The following is a 17,397-nucleotide window of genomic DNA, read 5'->3' as shown; positions in this document are numbered from 1 at the left end:
CATTTTAAAACCGTTAAACAGATTAATTACATTATTGCAAGTGGCATTTTGGTCACTTATTTGGAAACCTACTGGCTTATCTGAAGTATTGATTTAGAAGGTGTAGTGTAGTAGTGAACACAAGAATGCCTGTGCAATCAAGAGTGACCAATCAATAAGGGGTTAACATGTTGGATGATTTTTTTTTAATGGAGAAATACGGATGCAATTGTGCGGTTAACAAAAATATTCTTTAGACTTTCGAGATACAGTATGGGAACAGGCCCTTCGGCCAACCGAGTCCATGTTGACCAGTGATCATTCCATACGCTAGCACTATTCGACACACTGGGGACAATTTACCTTTGCCAATTAACCTACAAACCTGCATGTCTTTGGAATGTGGGAGGAAACCAGAGCACCCAGAGAAAACCCACGTCATCACATGGAGAACGTGCAAACTCCTTATAGACAGCATCCGAGTGTGGATCAAACCTGGTGCTGTAAAAGCAACTCTACTGCTTTTTACTGTTAAACTTTGGGAAGATCCTACAGCTGGGGTTGCTAGATTTGAGGACAATGTTGAAGTGTTTTCTAAGTCATAGATGAGTCAGCCAGATGAGGCTCACCTGCTTGTTTCGGCAGTCGCCAGCCATCTATCTGTTTGCAAGGGGGCCTTTGCCAGGAATGTAGCTGTGTTCAGCTCTGATTTTGTCCATCAGCAGTCTCATACTCTCTGTCTGTAAACAGGCAGTGGAGAGAATATTATGTGGCATTAATTTCAATCTATAGATGAGAGGATAGTACATTGTGAAAGCAGCTAAAACTTCTGAACTTCTATATTGCACAAGGTGCAGAATTATTATTGATTTTTATTTTGTATGTACGTTTACAAATCTTTAAACCGCCTGAACATGTTATTCATCTCTTCCACAACAGTTAATATGTGCAAGTGGGTATTATCTGGGCATGTGTCACATTTCAAACAAATGCAATGAATTATCAGTCAACCACCCCATTCCTGCAGCACAAGAACTATGGGAATCAATGTCAGAATCATTACAATTGGCATCAAGGCTGTCCTCATATCTCCCATTCACATGGATCACTTGAGAGCTTTCTCGCTTCAGTAAGCATCTTGGTCCGTAGTATTATATTTGTGCTGACAAATTTATTTTGTTCAGTTCTACATTCTCACTTACCAGGAGGAGATTTCAGAATCTCTTCCATCAATATTATTATTTCCCCCTTCAAAGCAAGCTGTTTATTGTTCCATCAGGTACATATAACCTCTGAGCCTCCCCCATATATCAATTTTCAGTGTAATAGTCCTGTCTATTTAGCTTCTGTGCATTTACTGCTGCTGCTTGCTTGTCATCTATTACAGTAAATGAAAGATAATTATTTTATCTACATCCAAGATGTGTTCAATCCGCTTAATGTAAAAAAAATATTGAGGCTCATTTCAAATAACAGTCAAAAGTGAACTGAAATTGTTGAAGCATTATTATTTATTTTTGCCTCAATAATGGAAATTGCAGTATAATATTAAAATTACTCCTTCACTGATTCCTCTATATCTGTTTAGAAATAATAAGCTTAAAATCCCATTGTATTCTATATGTCTACATAGTTTTTTAAAAAAACTAAACATTTTCTCTGTTTTACAGTTGCGTCCTTTTAGTTACTCACTTTTCATGGGTTTTTTTAACCCGTATCACGTCACTCAGTTATATACCTATTTTTGTCAAAAGCCATGTTCACTTCCCCAATAAGATGCTATCTTTGCAAGGAGAAAATGGTTCCACATTCTTTGCATGATAGTGAGGTATATCAGATCCTGGTGTCACTTACAATGTTTAAAATTGAACATTTAAACCAGAAATCCTATCATTTGTGCAAATGGTAAACAAAAAGATCCAGCGTGAAACATTGCTTCATCCGTATTGCTTGGATGGGTAACTATGCTTAACTCTAATCTATTTAGATATGAAGGGATATGAATGCTTGTGGCATCAACACTGACAACTGGGAGGCTGCGGCAGAGGATTGCTCCACATGGCATGAGATTGTCCAGGATGGCATTACAAGGGGGGATTGTGGGCAGGAACGTGCTGCAGAGACGAGGGCCGGCGGCAAGAACCAAGCTTCTACAACTCCAATGGCCTCCTTTATCTGTTCTAAAAGATTGTCACTCAAGATATGGTCTGGTCAGCCACAGCAGACGTTGCCAACATGTGCAAAGACCCTGGAAACCTCATCCTGGTGCAGAAGCATGGTGTCTCCAAACTGAGAGATGCCAATGAATGTTTTGCTGCCTATTGTTATGTCTTCTGCTAACTATTTCCTGACTCTACTTCCTCTGCCGTTATCACAAATGTTCCACTATACTGTATAGTAAACCTGTTTGCTACTTGAAAATCCCAAAGGAGAGAGTTTAGAGAGTTGGGAAGAAGACTGAAAAGCAGAACTTCTAGGGTGGTTATCTCTGGATTGCTTCCTGCACCTTGTGATGGTGAGGGTGGGAATAGGGAGATAGGGGATCTGAATGTGTGGCTGGGGGGCTCGTGCAGGGAGCAAAGATTTAGATATATAGAACACTGGGATCTCTTCTTTTGTACAGGGGTGACCTGAACAAAAGGGATGGGTTAAACCTTAACTGGAGGGGGACCAACATTCTGGCAGGCAGGTTTGCTAGTGCTACACGTGTGGATTTAAACTAAATAGCGGGAAGGGATGAGGTGACAAATTGGGAGTATAAAGATGGAAAGTGAGTACAGGAGTACAAAAGACTCCCAAAGTAATGGGAAGGAAAGTTCTAGAATAGAATATAGAAGTTGGGATGTAATGTTAAAATTGAGTATAGAAGTTGGGATGTAATGTTAAAAATGAGTATAGAAGTTGGGATGTAATGTTAAAATTGAGTATAGAAGTTGGGATGTAATGTTAAAATTGTACAAGGCATTGGTGAGGCCAATTTTGGAGTATGGTGTACAATTTTGGTCGCCTAATTATAGGAAGGATGTCAACAAAATAGAGAGAGTACAGAGGAGATTTACTAGAATGTTGCCTGGGTTTCAGCAACTAAGTTACAGAGAAAGGTTGAACAAGTTAGGGCTTTATTCTTTGGAGCGCAGAAGGTTAAGGGGGGACTTGATAGAGGTTTTTAAAATGATGAGAGTGATAGACAGAGTTGACGCGGAAAAGCTTTTCCCACTGAGAGTAGGGAAGATTCAAACAAGGGGACATGACATGAGAATTAAGGGACTGAAGTTTAGGGGTAACATGAGGGGGAACTTCTTTACTCAGAGAGTGGTAGCTGTGTGGAATGAGCTTCCAGTGAAGGTGGTGGAGGCAGGTTCGTTTTTATCATTTAAAAATAAATTGGATAGTTATTATATGGATGGGAAGGGAATGGAGGGTTATGGTCTGAGCGCAGGTATATGGGACTAGGGAAGATTATGTGTTCGGCACGGACTAGAAGGGTCGAGATGGCCTGTTTCCGTGCTGTAATTGTCATATGGTTATATGGTTAGAAGGGGTAAGAGAGTAAGGTCAGGGGCAACAGTGACCGGTGTGAGAGGGTAGGTGAATACGGACCTGTTGTATATGAATGCACGGTATAAGAAATAAAGTGGATGAGCTTGAGGCTCAGTTAGAAATTGGCAAGTATGATGTTGTGGGAATTACAGAGGCATGGCTGCAAGAGGACCAGTGCTGGGAACTGAATATGCAGGGGAAAACTTCTAATTGAAAAGACAGGCAGGTGGGCAGAGTGGGTGGGGTAGCTCTGTTGGTAAGGAACAAAATTCAGTCCCTTGCGAGGGATGACATAGAATCAGGAGATGTACAGTCAGTATGGATAGAACTGAGGAATTGTAAGGGTAAAAAGATCTTAATGGTAGTTAACTACAATCCCCCAAACAGTAGCCTGGATATAGGGTGCAAGTTGAATCAAGAGATAAAATTGGCATGTAGCAAAGGTAACGCTACAGTGGTTATGGGAGATTTCAACATGCAGGTAGACTGGGAAAATCTGGTTGGTACTGGACCCCAAAGGTTGGTAAAGGGGGAAACTTTGATTCTTAGTCCCCTACCTGGTCGGCGACTCCCAACATCGCGGAGCTGGGGGCCCCATCCGGCCACGGGCGGCGCCGGTTGCAGCTCCGACCCCGGCAACTCTACCCCTGGCTGCGAGGCGCTCCAAATCCACCGCCGCCCGCGGCCGGACGCCCGCAGCCCCAGCTCCGCGAATGTTGGGAGTCGGCGCCAAAGCACTCCGGAACTTACCGCACGGCAACCCGGTAAGGCATTGCCCGCTCCCCGCTGGTATCCAAGCGCTGCGACGCCGCCGACTCCCAAACATTCGCGGATTTGGAGCGCCTCGCAGCCAGGGGTCCGGCCGCGGGCGGCGGTGGATTTGGAGCGCCTCGCAGCCAGGGGTAGAGTTGCCGGGGTCGGAGCTACAACCGGCGCCGCCCGCGGCCGGACGCCCGCAGCCCCAGCGCTGCGGAGCTTACTGCACGGCGACCCGGTAAGGCATTGGCCGCTCCCCGCCTCTCCGACCAGGTAGGGGACTAAGAATTAAAGTTTACCCCTTCACCCCCCCCCCTTCACATAAAAGCCCTCCAAACTAACTGACTAACATTTAAGCAATGATTTACAGATGTTTAAGTGTCTTCCCGGTCTCCGGGGAGGAGGCAGCCGCTACAGTAGTACAGACCTGGGCAAAGATCCTATAGCAGAGCGACCTGGGTTGACCGTGGGTCGTTTCGGGTCAAGTTTGGCGCCAAACGCGAGCTTTGGTGTGCAGACGACATCCTGGAAAAAATGGCCGGTTTTCGGAGTTTTTCGGTTTCCGGAACACCGGATAAAAGGTTGTGCACCTGTACATAGAAAAAAGATGAGGTACGATGGTAAGCTAGCCAAGAATATAAAGGAGGATAGTAAAAGCGTCTTTAGGTATGTGAAGAGGAAAAAAAAGTTAAGACAATTGTAGGTTCCTTGAAGACCAAAAAAGTGAATTTATCATGCGGAACAAGGAAATGGCAGACAATTTGACTAAGTACTTACAAGATACAAGATACATTTATTTGTCACGTACCAATTGGAACAGTGAGATGTGTGGTCACCACACATTTCCCTTTGGATTTGTCTTCATTCAGGAAGACACAAACAATCTCCCAGATGTACTAGTGGCTAGAGGACCGAGGGTGACGGAGGAACTGAAGGAAATCCACATTAGGCAGGAAACGGTGTGGGGTAGACTGATGGGACTGAAGGCTGCTAAATCTCCAGGGCATGATGGTCTGCATCCCAGGGTACGCAAGGAAGTGGCTCTAGAATTGTCGATGCATTGGTGATCATTTTCCAATGTTCTATATATTCAGAATCGGATCCTGTGGATTGGAGGGTAGCTAATGTTATCCCACTTTTTAACAAAGTAGGGAGAGAGAAAACAGGGAATTATAGACCAGTTAGCCTGACATCGGTAGTAACAGGATCGGTCCGAGTTAGCAGGGATTTATGAAGGGGAAATCATGCTTGACTAATTTTCTGGAATATTTTGAGGATGTAACTAGGAAAATGGACAAGGGAGAGCCAGTGGATATGGTGTACCTGGACTCTCAGAAAGCCTTTGATAAGTTCCCACAGACGAGATTAGTGGGCAAAATTAGAGCACATGATATTGGGGGTAGCGTACTGACATGGATAGAAAATGGATGGTTGGCAGACAGGAAACAAAGAGTAGTAAATAACGGATTCCTTTCAGAATGGCAGGCAGTGGCTAGTGGGGTACCGCAAGGCTCGGTACTGGGACCACAGTTATTAATGATTTTGATGAAGGGATTAAAAGTGACATTAGCAAATTTGCAGATGACACAAACATGACACAAAGCTGGGTGGCAGTGTGAGCTGTGAGGAGGATGCTATGTGGATGTAGGGTGACTTGGACAGGTTGGGTGGGTGGGCAGATGCATGGCAGATGCAGTTCAATGTGGATAAATGTGAGGTTTTCCACTTTGGTGGCAAGAACAGGAAGGCAGATTATTATCTGAATGGTGTCAAATTAGGAAAAGGGGAGTATGACGAGATCTGGGTGTCCTTGTACATTAGTCACTGAAAGTAAGCATGCAGGTACAGCAGGCCGTAAAGAAAGCTAATGGCATGTTGGCCTTCATAACAAGAGGCGTTAAGTATAGGAGCAAAGAGGTCCTTCTGCAGTTGTACGGGGCCCTAGTGAGACTACACCTGGAGTACTGTGTGCAGTTTTGGTCTGCAAATTTGAGGAAGGACATTGTTGCTTCTGAAGGAGTGCAGCATAGGTTCACGAGGTTAATTCCCGGAATGGCAGGACTGTCATATGTTGAAAGAATGGAGCGACTGCGCTTGTATACACTGGAATTTAGAAGGATGAGAAGGGATCTTGTTGAAACATATAAGATTATTAAGGAATTGACACGCTAGAGGCAGGAAACATTTTCCAGATTTTGGGGGAGTCCAGAACCAGGGGCCACTGTTTAAGAGTAGGGGGTGGGTCATTTAGAACGGGTTTTTTTCACCCAGAGAGTTGTGAATCTTTCCGGAAGTGGCGGCGCTGCCCTGGCAGCAGCGGCTCACCTGCAGTCCGTTGGTTTTTACTTTTTTGTATTGTTTTTTTTTTCGTTTTTGTCTAGTTATGTTTTTGGTTTTTAGGCTGTGTTTATGTGGGGAGGGGGGTGGGGGGTGAAACGGGGGCTGCTGTCACTCCCTTCGGGGAAATACGACCTTTTTGTCGTATCCCCCTTCTTTGCCTCCGTCTACGCTGAGGCCTAGCGGAGCTGGCGACCGGGACTCTGGAGGCAGCTGACAGGACTCATCCTGGGCTCGCTCCCAGCCCAGCCCGGGATGGAACGGTGCTCCCGTGAGAGCGGCATGGTGAGGGGCTGGAGTGGCCCAGCCCAACGGCACTCCCGTCGGAGTGGCCCAGCCCGGGAGGAACGGCACTCCCGTTGGAGTGGCCCAGCCCGAGAGGAACGGCACTCCCGTTGGAGTGGCCCAGCCCGGGAGGAACGGCACTCCCGCTGGAGTGGCCCAGCCCGGGAGGAACGGCACTCCCGTTGGAGTGGCCCAGCCCGAGGGAGGAACGGCATTCCCGTCGGAGTGGCCCAGCCCGAGGGAGGAACGGCACTCCCGCTGGAGTGGCCCAGCCCGAGGGTGGAAACGGTACTCACGTGACGGCGATCCGGTCCGGCGGCTGGGACGGTGCTCCGGTGGCTGGGACGACGTTCTGGCGGTGGTGTCCAGAGTCCTGGGGTTCAGCCGCGGGCCGGCGGCTGCGTGTGCTGGACTGGAGGTGCGGCGGCTTCGACCACCCCGGGCCGCAGTGTTTGAACCGGCCCGTTCACGGGGTTTGGTGAGCTGCGGGACTGTTGTACCATCGCCCGGTGGGGAATTGCCTCAGCGCAGAGGGAGAAGAGGGAAGAGACTGCAGCCCTAAGATTTTTGCCTCCACCACAGTGAGGAGGTGTTTGGAGGACTCACTGTGGTGGATGTTAATTTGTGTTTATTGTTGTTTATTATTGTATCATTGTATGTATGACTGCAGGCACGAAATTTCGTTCAGACCGTAAGGTCTGAATGACAATAAAGGAAATTCAATTCAATTCAATTCAATTCAATTCAATCTGTGAAGTTCTCTGCCTCAGAGGGCAATGGAGGCCTATTCTCTGGATTCTTTCAAGAGTTAGATTGAGCTCTTACAGATGGCATAGTGAAGGGATATAGGGAGAAGGTAGGAACGGGGTACTGATTGTGGATGATCACAGTGAATAGCGGTGCTGGCTCAAAGGGCTGAATGGCCTACTCCTGCACCTATTGTCTATTGCTATAATGTGCAATCACACAAAATATGTGATGAGGGCAGTGCATTTGAAGTAATCTGCTTGGATTTTAGTGAGGAGTTTGGCAAGATTCCACACATGAGAATGGGGCAAATGCTTAGAGCCCACGCGATCCAAAGCAGGATGGTAAATTGGATCTGAACTTGGCTTCATCAACATTGGCCGTTGACTGGGGGTATACACAGGGATTATAGTACTGGGACCCTTACTATTTGTTATATACATTGATGATATAGATGTAAATGGAGGACGTAGATGATTCCAGATGATATGGGGGGGGGGGAAATGATATCAGTGGTGTAGTTGGCAGTGAGGCCAATAACGGGGTGAAAGATTGCTATCTTCACTGTTTCGACGAATGCAATCAACCCGGCATGCACAATCAAATAAGATCAAATAGAACAAGTTGTTCTACATCTTTAGGCTGCGCACACCATACGCAAGAAGAAGAAGGACAATAATCTTGCGTTTTGGGGAGATATTGATCAGTTGGTAAAATAGGCAGAACAATTAAAATGGGATTTATTCCTGTTAAGCAATGCACTTTAGGAGGACGAATAAGAGCAGGACTGGGATTAGAAAACAATTATATGGTTGACAGGACAAAAGCCTGGTGAGTGTGGAGAGGGTTGGGGGAGGGTGGAATACATTAATTGGAGTATATGGATGGTGGAGGAGATGGTGCGTATATCATATGCAAAGACATTACACAGATTTGATTTGGAAACTTAAAAAATGTTAGATTAATGATGAGATGCTAAACATGATCTCAAGCAAATTATGGTGTCAAACCCATAAAATCACAAATCATTCATCCATATACTTTGAGTAATGAAACTGTCATTGGCTTGTTGTTCTTTAGAAGTATGCTGAATAGAAACCAAGTTGATATAATCATTTATACTCTGATACGAAGAAAATCAGATATTTAAAGTAATAGCATGTGGCCGAGCCTTTGCGGATTTTGATCTGAGGCAAGGGAAGGGCGACCAGCTGTCTTATATCTGATTGCCTTTGGTATTCATATATGGCTATCTATTAAGTATGTGCAGGTTCATGGCTTTCCCTGGTCAAATATCTAGCCGGTTTATGGTTTAGAGAAGGTCAAACTGGCAGAAATATCCAAAATAAAACATTATTTACTTCTTTCAGTAATGGAATACACAGTGATACATTTTGGCTCTTCTCGGTTCCTGTTCCCACCTTATCTCCACTATCTATAACTCCTACTCCACCTGTTTAATACTTTGGATTATCTTTATTTGTGTACGACGTGCACTAGAAAAGCATTTACTTTAGATTGCATTATACAATTAGCACTGATGCGGAATGAATAATTAACTATAACACAATGGTGATTATAAGAATATTGCAATGTAAGAATGGTGTGATGATTTGCCTTCATTTGATATTAATATTGCAACATGCATAAAATATTAATTCACATCACTTTCTCAAGAAATGCCAGCAGATGTGTATGGAATTGCTAGCATTTCATCCCCTGACTGCCATAAGACTGCTAATGTAAACCTGGATGGATCTGTGGGTGTTGAACCTCCTGACAGGCTTCACCACTGTCACTCCAAGTACAGTCCCAGGAAGAAATGCAGCAGTGGTGTATCAGCTTGCTGCTGATCCACATCAGTTAAGCTCTTACCTCATCTGGAACACACTGCATGTGTGGGTTGTGCAAACAAGTACACATATAATCTATATAACTTTATAGATGAGCACTTGAAACACCATGACCGATGATGGCAACATTATAGCATATAAAGAATAGGTGACGTTTCATATTGACCAGAAACATCACCTATTCCTATTCTCCAGAGATGCTGCCTGACCCTGCTGAGTTACTCCAGCATTTTGTGTCTATCTATGGTGTAAACCAACATCTGTAGTGCCTTTCAGAGCATTATGGTATATAATCCTTGTACAGCCGCATTTTAGCTCCATCCTTGCTTGAATTGAGATTTGGAACGACTTACTAGTAATTCATGCTGGTGTTAATTCCCCTTTGCAATGCTCTTGGTTCTCATTGGTTTATAATGCCAATTGGAATTAGGCAGTATGTGATCTCTGAGGATGCTTTTGCAATGTTATCAATGTACTCTAAGTTCTAATAAAATTATATCATATCGTATCGTACTCCAGGCAAGGCTTCACCGTGCGGATCGGACGTTGAAGGACGAGAAGCCGAAGCAAAGAAGTGGAAGCTTTTTTGGAAGGACATTATTGCCATAGAGGGAGTGCAGAGAAGGTTCACCAGACTGATTCCTGGGATGTCAGGGCTGTCTTATGAAGAAAGACTGGATAGACTTGGTTTATACTCTCTAGAATTTAGGAGATTGAGAGGGGATCTTATAGAAACTTACAAAATTCTTAAGGTGTTGGACAGGCTAGATGCAGGAAGATTGTTCCCGATTTTAGGGAAGTCCAGGACAAGGGGTCACAGCTTAAGGATAAGGGGGAAATCCTTTAAAACCGAGATGAGAAGAACCTTTTTCACACAGAGAGTGGTGAATCTCTGGAACTCTCTGCCACAGAAGGTAGTCGAGGCCAGTTCATTGGCCATATTTAAGAGGGAGTTAGATGTGGCCCTTGTGGCTAAGGGGATCAGGGGGTATGGAGAGAAGGCAGGTACGGGATACTGAGTTGGATGATCAGCCATGATCATATTGAATGGCGGTGCAGGCTCGAAGGGCCGAATGGCTTACTCCTGCACCTAATTTCTATGTTTCTATGAAGCCAGGATACCGAACGGACACGAGGCCGAAAGGATACAAAACCGAATGGACACGGCGGTGAAAGGATACAAAACCGAACAGACACATCGGCGAAAGGACACAAACCTGAATGGACACCACGCCGCAAAGACAAGATGCAGAACGGACATGACTTTGAAAAGCCGCCGAACGGACATGACGCCAAAGACAGTGAACTTTCCCCGAGTTTTACACTTTGCAACTTATTACGGAGAAAACTAACCTGAAATTCATTCCAAAAACCTCTGCCTCTCAATTCTTTCTCATCCAATTTGCTGCACACAACATGTGTACACATTTGTCCGCATGTACACGGGTCTGAAGAAGGGTCTTGACCTTAAACGTCACCCATTCCGTTTCTGCAGAGATGCTGCCTGTCCCGCTGAGTTGCTCCAGCTTTGTGTGTCTATCTTCGGTGTAAACCAGCATTTGCAGTTCCTTCCTGTACACGTTTATAATGCAACTCGCACACTATCTGCTTTAGTGGGGGGGTTGGCTGTGCATGTAATGCTCATGTAAGCTGGAAGTACACTCAGCGGGACGGGCATCATCTCAAAATCAACATTCAAAATCATACATCCAATTAAGACAAAAACATACAACTATCAGTTAATGATCATTTTGCATTCTATTAATACCCATCTTCTATATGCATTGCCTCTACTTCCTGAGAAGATTATGGAGAGCCGGTATGTCAAGGAGGACTCTCTCGAACCTCTACAGTTGAATAGGTACTTTGGATCTGTCTTCACTAAGGAGGACACAAATAATCTCCCAGAAGTACTGGAGGACAGAGGATCTAAGGTGGTCGAGGAACTGAAATAAATTTTCATTAGGCGAGAGATAGTAAGTATTGGGTAGGTTAATGGGACTGAAGGATGATAAATTCCCGGGGCCTAATGGACTGCATCCCAGGATCCTCAGGGGGGTGGCTCTAGAAATAGTGGATGCATTGGTGATTATTTTCCAATGTTCCATAGATTCAGGATCAGTTCCTGTGGATTGGAAGATAGCTAATGTTATCCCACTTTTCAAGAAAGGAGCGAGTGTGAAAACGGGGAATTACAGACCAGTTAGCCTGACTTTGGTGGTGGGAAAGATGCTGGAGTCAATTATTAAAGAGGTAATAATGGGGCATTTGGATAGCAGTAATAGGATTAGTCCAAGTCAACATGGATTTATGAAAGGAAAATCATGCTTGACTAATCTTCTGGAATTTTTTGAGGATGTGACAAGTAAATTGGATGAAGGGGTACCAATGGATGTAGTGTATCTAAGCTTTCAGAAAGCCTTTGATAAGGTCCCGCACGGGAGATTGGTAACTAAAATTAGAGCACATGGTATTGGAGTTAGCGTGTTGACGTGGATAGAAAATTGGTTAGCAGACAGGAAGCAAAGAGTAGGAGTGAACGGGTCCTTTTCAGAATGGCAGGCAGTGGCGAGTGGAGTGCTGCAAGGCTTGGTGTTGGGGCCGCAACTGTTTACCATATATATTAATGATTTGGAAGAGGGAATTAAGAGCAACATTGGCAAGTATGCGGATGACACAAAGCTGGATGGCAGTGTGAACTGTGAAAAGGATGCTAGGAGGTTGCAGGGTGACCTGGACAGGTTGTGTGTGTGTGGGCAGATGCGTGGCAGATGCAGTATAATATAGATAAATGTGAGGTTATACACTTTGGTGGCAAAAACAAGGGGGCAGATTATTATCTCAATGGGGTTAGGTTAGGTAAGGGGGAGGTACAGCGAGACCTGGGTGTCCTTGTACACCAGTCGCTGAAAGTTGTCATGCAGGTACAGCAGGAAGTGAAGAAAGCTAATGGAATGTTTGCCTACATAGCAAGAGGATTTCAGTATAGGAGTAGAGAGGTTCTTCTGCAGTTGTATAGGGCTCTGGTGAGACCACATCTGGAGTATAGTGCACAGTTTTGGTCTCCTAATTTGAGGAAGGACATTCTTGTGATTGAGGCAGTGAAGCGCAGGTTCACGAGATTGATCCCTGCGATGGTGGGACTGTCATATGAGGAAAGTTTGAAAAGTCTAGGCTTGTATTCACTGGAGTTTCGAAGGATGAGGGGATATCTTATAGAAACATATAAAATTATAAAAGGACTGGACAAGCTAGATGCAGGAAAAAATGTTCCCAATGTTGGGCGAGTCCAGAACCAGGGGCCACAGTCTTAGAATAAAGGGGAGGCCATTTAAGGCTGAGGTGAGAAAAAATATTTTCACCCAGAGAGTTGTGAATTTGTAGAATTCCCTGCCACAGAGGGCAGTGGAGGTCAAATCACTGGATGAATTTAAGAGAGAGTTAGATAGAGCTCTAGGGGGCTAGAGGAATCAAGGGATGCGGGGAGAAGGCAGGCACGGGTTATTAATTGGGGATGATCAGCCATGATCACAATGGATGGCGGTGCTGGCTCGAAGGGCCAAATGGCCTCCTCCTGCACCTATTTTCTATGTTTCTATGTTTCTATGTTTACAGATGCACAGTAGAGAGCATACTGACTGGGTACATCGTGGCTTGGTTCGGCAACTTGAATGTCAAGGAGCGGAAAAGTCTGCAGAAAGTTATGACCACTGCCCTTCCATCATCGGCTATGACCTCCGCACCATAGAAGGGATTTATCGCAGTCGCTGCCTCCAAAAGGCTGCCAACATCATCAAAGACCCACACCATCCTGGTCACACACTCATTTGACCCATTGCCATCGGGACGAAGGTACATGAGCCTGAAATCTGTAACATCCAGGTTCAGGACCAGCTGCTTCCCCACAGCCATTGGGCTATTAAACACAAATAAATATCAAATCTACTCTGAACAATAACAGTTATTGCCCTTTATCTGTTTATTTATTGTGTAGATATGGTCTATGGTCTATAGACACAATGAACATTTATCTCCCAATCTGGATTATGTTTACATACTTTGTTGCGCCGCAGCAAGTAAGAATTTCATTGTCCTATCTGGGACACATGACAATAAAAACTTTCTCTCTTCTCTTCTTGAGAAACATGTCCTTGAGCAAATGTGAATGTGGCATCACGTTCCAGGCACTCGCTGCCTTTAATGCAAAACAAACCCATTGCCCCCCATATCAAGAAGGACATTCTTGCCATAGAGGGAGTACAGAGAAGGTTCACCAGACTGATTCCTGGGATGTCAGGACTTTCATATGAAGAAAGACTGGATAGACTCGGCTTGTACTCACTAGAATTTAGAAGATTGAGGGGGGATCTTATAGAAACTTACAAAATTCTTAAGGGGTTGGACAGGCTAGATGCAGGAAGATTGTTCCCGATGTTGGGGAAGTCCAGAACAAGGGGTTACAGTTTAAGGATAAAGGGGAAATCTTTTAGGACTGAGATGAGAAAAACATTTTTTATACAGAGAGTGGTGAATCTCTGGGATTCTCTGCCACAGTATGTAGTTGAGGTTAGTTCATTGGCTATATTTAAGTTAGATGTGGCCCTTGTGGCTAAAGGGATCAGGGGGTATGGAGGGAAGGCAGGTACAGGATATTGAGTTGGATGATCAGCCATGATCATATTGAATGGCGGTGCAGGCTCGAAGGGCCGAATGGCCGAATGGCTTACTCCTGCATCTATGTTTCTATGTTTCTATATCTCCTTTAAGCTTTCCCCCTCTTACAGATACAAGTACTCAGATATGAATTTCAGAAAATTATTTCCACCTCTTAGAGAAAACAATCCAAATTTGTTCAACCTCACCTTGTAGCTAATACCCCATTAATCCATTCAGCGTTCTGGTAAACCTCTTTTGCACCTTCCCTAAAGCCTCCATATGCTTCCTGTAATGGGACAACCAGAACTGCACACAACACTTCAATATGTAAGACATTCGTATCCAATAACTCACCTGGTGCAGATTCCAGCTTCAAGCTAAAATCTGCAATGGCTGAGGTGGTGAGTGAGTCCGTGTTTGTGAGCCAATCTTTGTTCTTTTGCTACTCGGCTGGACTGCTTGGTTATCTGATAAGAGAAAGACACAAGAAAAGATTTATGGAGTGGGTCATTGAAGGGAATGGAAGATACATATTCCATTGACCATGGCAAGATTTTAAATAAAATACAAAACAAAGTTCTTAACCACATAATTCAAATTAGCAGTTTGTTCTTCCAGTAAACATTTAATAGAGGCTTGGTCCCTCCAAAATATTTGGTAACATTTTCAGTATTTTTTTTAAACATTTTTGTACTGGGTTTGAAAGTATCCAGTATATTTCTTATTTTAGCACAAAGTGGATTTTCATAAAGGTTATCACCTATAGTAATTGAATGCCAATTTCTGTAGTTAGATTTATGAGCAATTTATTAATTTACCTGGATAAACAAAAAAAAAAGTAACCATGATAGAAAATGTTGATCTCTCTGCTGCAAGATAAAAGTGATTTAGTTTTCAAATAATCAGATGTCTTACAGGCAATTAGCCCTAAGAAAAGCACTCAAGGATGGAACAGTGTGTGATGAGGACTAAAATGTGAAGGTGCCTTCTATTAACAAATACTATGAGCTATTAGTTTTCATAAAGGTAAGGTGCTCATTATTTTCTATTTCATGAAAACAAGTATTTGTGCTAGAGTAAAATCTATATATATATATATATGCAAAACAAAATAACAACAATTTACATTCAACCTCATATCACCAACAATCTGTTTTCTGAAAATCTGAAGAAACACAATGTTCTCAAGACACAAATGTCCATTTACCTCCTCTCAGCTACTCCATTGTGCAAGTGAATATGGAACAACAGTTAAGGGGTTGTCCCACTGCGGCGTCCTAATCCACAAGTTCAGATGAGTTTGCCCTTGACTCATACTCGCAGCATGGTTGACACGAGGTCCTAGGAGGTCTTTGTAACTATCCTTCATGCTCAAGAGTAGTCCCCGCGTACTCGAGGCAACAGCTAGGTCGCGGCGTATTTTTCAACATGTTGAAAACTGCCCGCGAGTAAAAAAAGGTTGCCATGTAAAAAATCAATACTTTTTTACTCGTAGGCTTAGTCGAAGTAGGTCGTAGTAGATCGGCATGTTATTCATAGGTAATCGAGGGTAGTCGAAGGTAGTCGTAGATAGTCTTCAACATAGTCGAAGGGCGGTCGAAGGAGATCGAAGGTGGTCAGTTTCGCTCTCCACTATTTGGTGTCCCATTTTCCCAAAGCTAGTCGAAGCTAGTCTTCAACACAGTCGAAGCTAGTCTTCTACATAGTTGAAGGAGGTCTTCAACATGACATTTTTTCAAACTCTCCTAAACTCTTCTAAACTAGCCAATTAGGTCACCACAGTGTGACAGCCCCTTTAGTCATTCTCACAATTCAATGATGATTGGAGTGCGATTGTGTACATGGTCAACAGTGTATGGCATCAGTTCAGCACATTAGGGTCTAAAATGTTAACTGGATTTTTGGTGTAATTTGGATGTAAAAATGATTGAAGCCTCTGCCGAATGTGTGCTGCCATCGGAGTTTTGAATAGCCTGAAAGAGACCACTAGAGAGAACGCCAAATATCTCACATGCAAATTTCTGAAGGACATTTGTAGAGTTGGTGGGCAAATTGAGGTAACCTTCCTACTGTGTCAGTTTCACTTCCTAGATCTTAGGTTCCCCTCAGCAAAATTGCGATCAAAATGTCATGTTGAAGACCTCCTTTGACTATGTAGAAGACCCCCTATTGTATTCCTTTATCAGTATCCCAGTATTGTGTGTTGCTCTGGTCACCCCATTGCAGGAAGTATATGAAGGCATTGAGGGGGGTGCAGAAGAGGTTTACCAGAATGCTGCCTGAATTCCCAGGTATGAGCTACAAGGAGAGTTTGTACAAACTTGGATTGTTTTCTTTTGATAGCCAGAGGTTGAGGGGAGACCCGATTGAAATATACACAATTATGAGAGGCATCGATAGGGTAGAAAGTCAGACATTTTTCACCCAGTGTGGAAATGTAAAGACAAGTAGGCATACCTCTCTAAGTAAAAGGGGCAACATTTATAGGAGATATGCAGAGAAAATTTGCCTAAGTCATAGGACCAGAATTAGACCAGTTGGCCCTTCAAGTCTAATCTGTCATTCAATTATGGTTGATCTATCTTTCCCTCTCAACCCCATTCGCCTGCCTTCTCCCCTTAACTGTTGCCACTCTTACTGATCTAGAACCTGTCATTCGCCACTTTAACTATAGCCAAAAACTTGGCCACAGAGAGTGGTGAGTGCCTGGGACACGCTGCCAGGGGTAGTGGTGAAGGAAGACATAACAGTGGCATTTAAGAGGCTTTAAGATACACACATGGATCTGCTTGGAATGGAAGGATATGGATCACGTGTAGCAGATGAGATTAGTTTGTCTTGCCATAATGTTCGGCAAATAATTCATTGTTGGTCAAAAGGCCCATTCCTGTGCTGTAGTTTTCAATGTTCTATGTTCAATAATCATTTTTCCCTAGCAGCTCATGTGAATGAGGCTCAACAATGAGTTCAGTTTTCTGACTTTTTCCATCCAACTCGTGCTCAGTAGAAGCTGTCAAATAAAATCACAGACATGAGCATACAAAAAAACAACTACTGTAGGCTGGATTGAGCTGCGGCATCTGCAGCAGTTTTTAAAATGTATTACTGACATCAGTAACTCCTTGTTGATACCCAGAGGGGAAAACATACAGGAAGAAACTAGACTAAAACTTTGTGCTCTCATCGGAGTTGACTCAATTCAGCACTAAATCTAATAACACTCTCTAAATCAATTTGTCTTTGT

Source organism: Leucoraja erinacea, chromosome 3, assembly GCF_028641065.1.
Source record: "Leucoraja erinacea ecotype New England chromosome 3, Leri_hhj_1, whole genome shotgun sequence".
Taxonomy (NCBI): Eukaryota; Metazoa; Chordata; class Chondrichthyes; order Rajiformes; family Rajidae; genus Leucoraja; species Leucoraja erinaceus.
Note: the sequence above shows the minus strand (reverse complement) of the source record.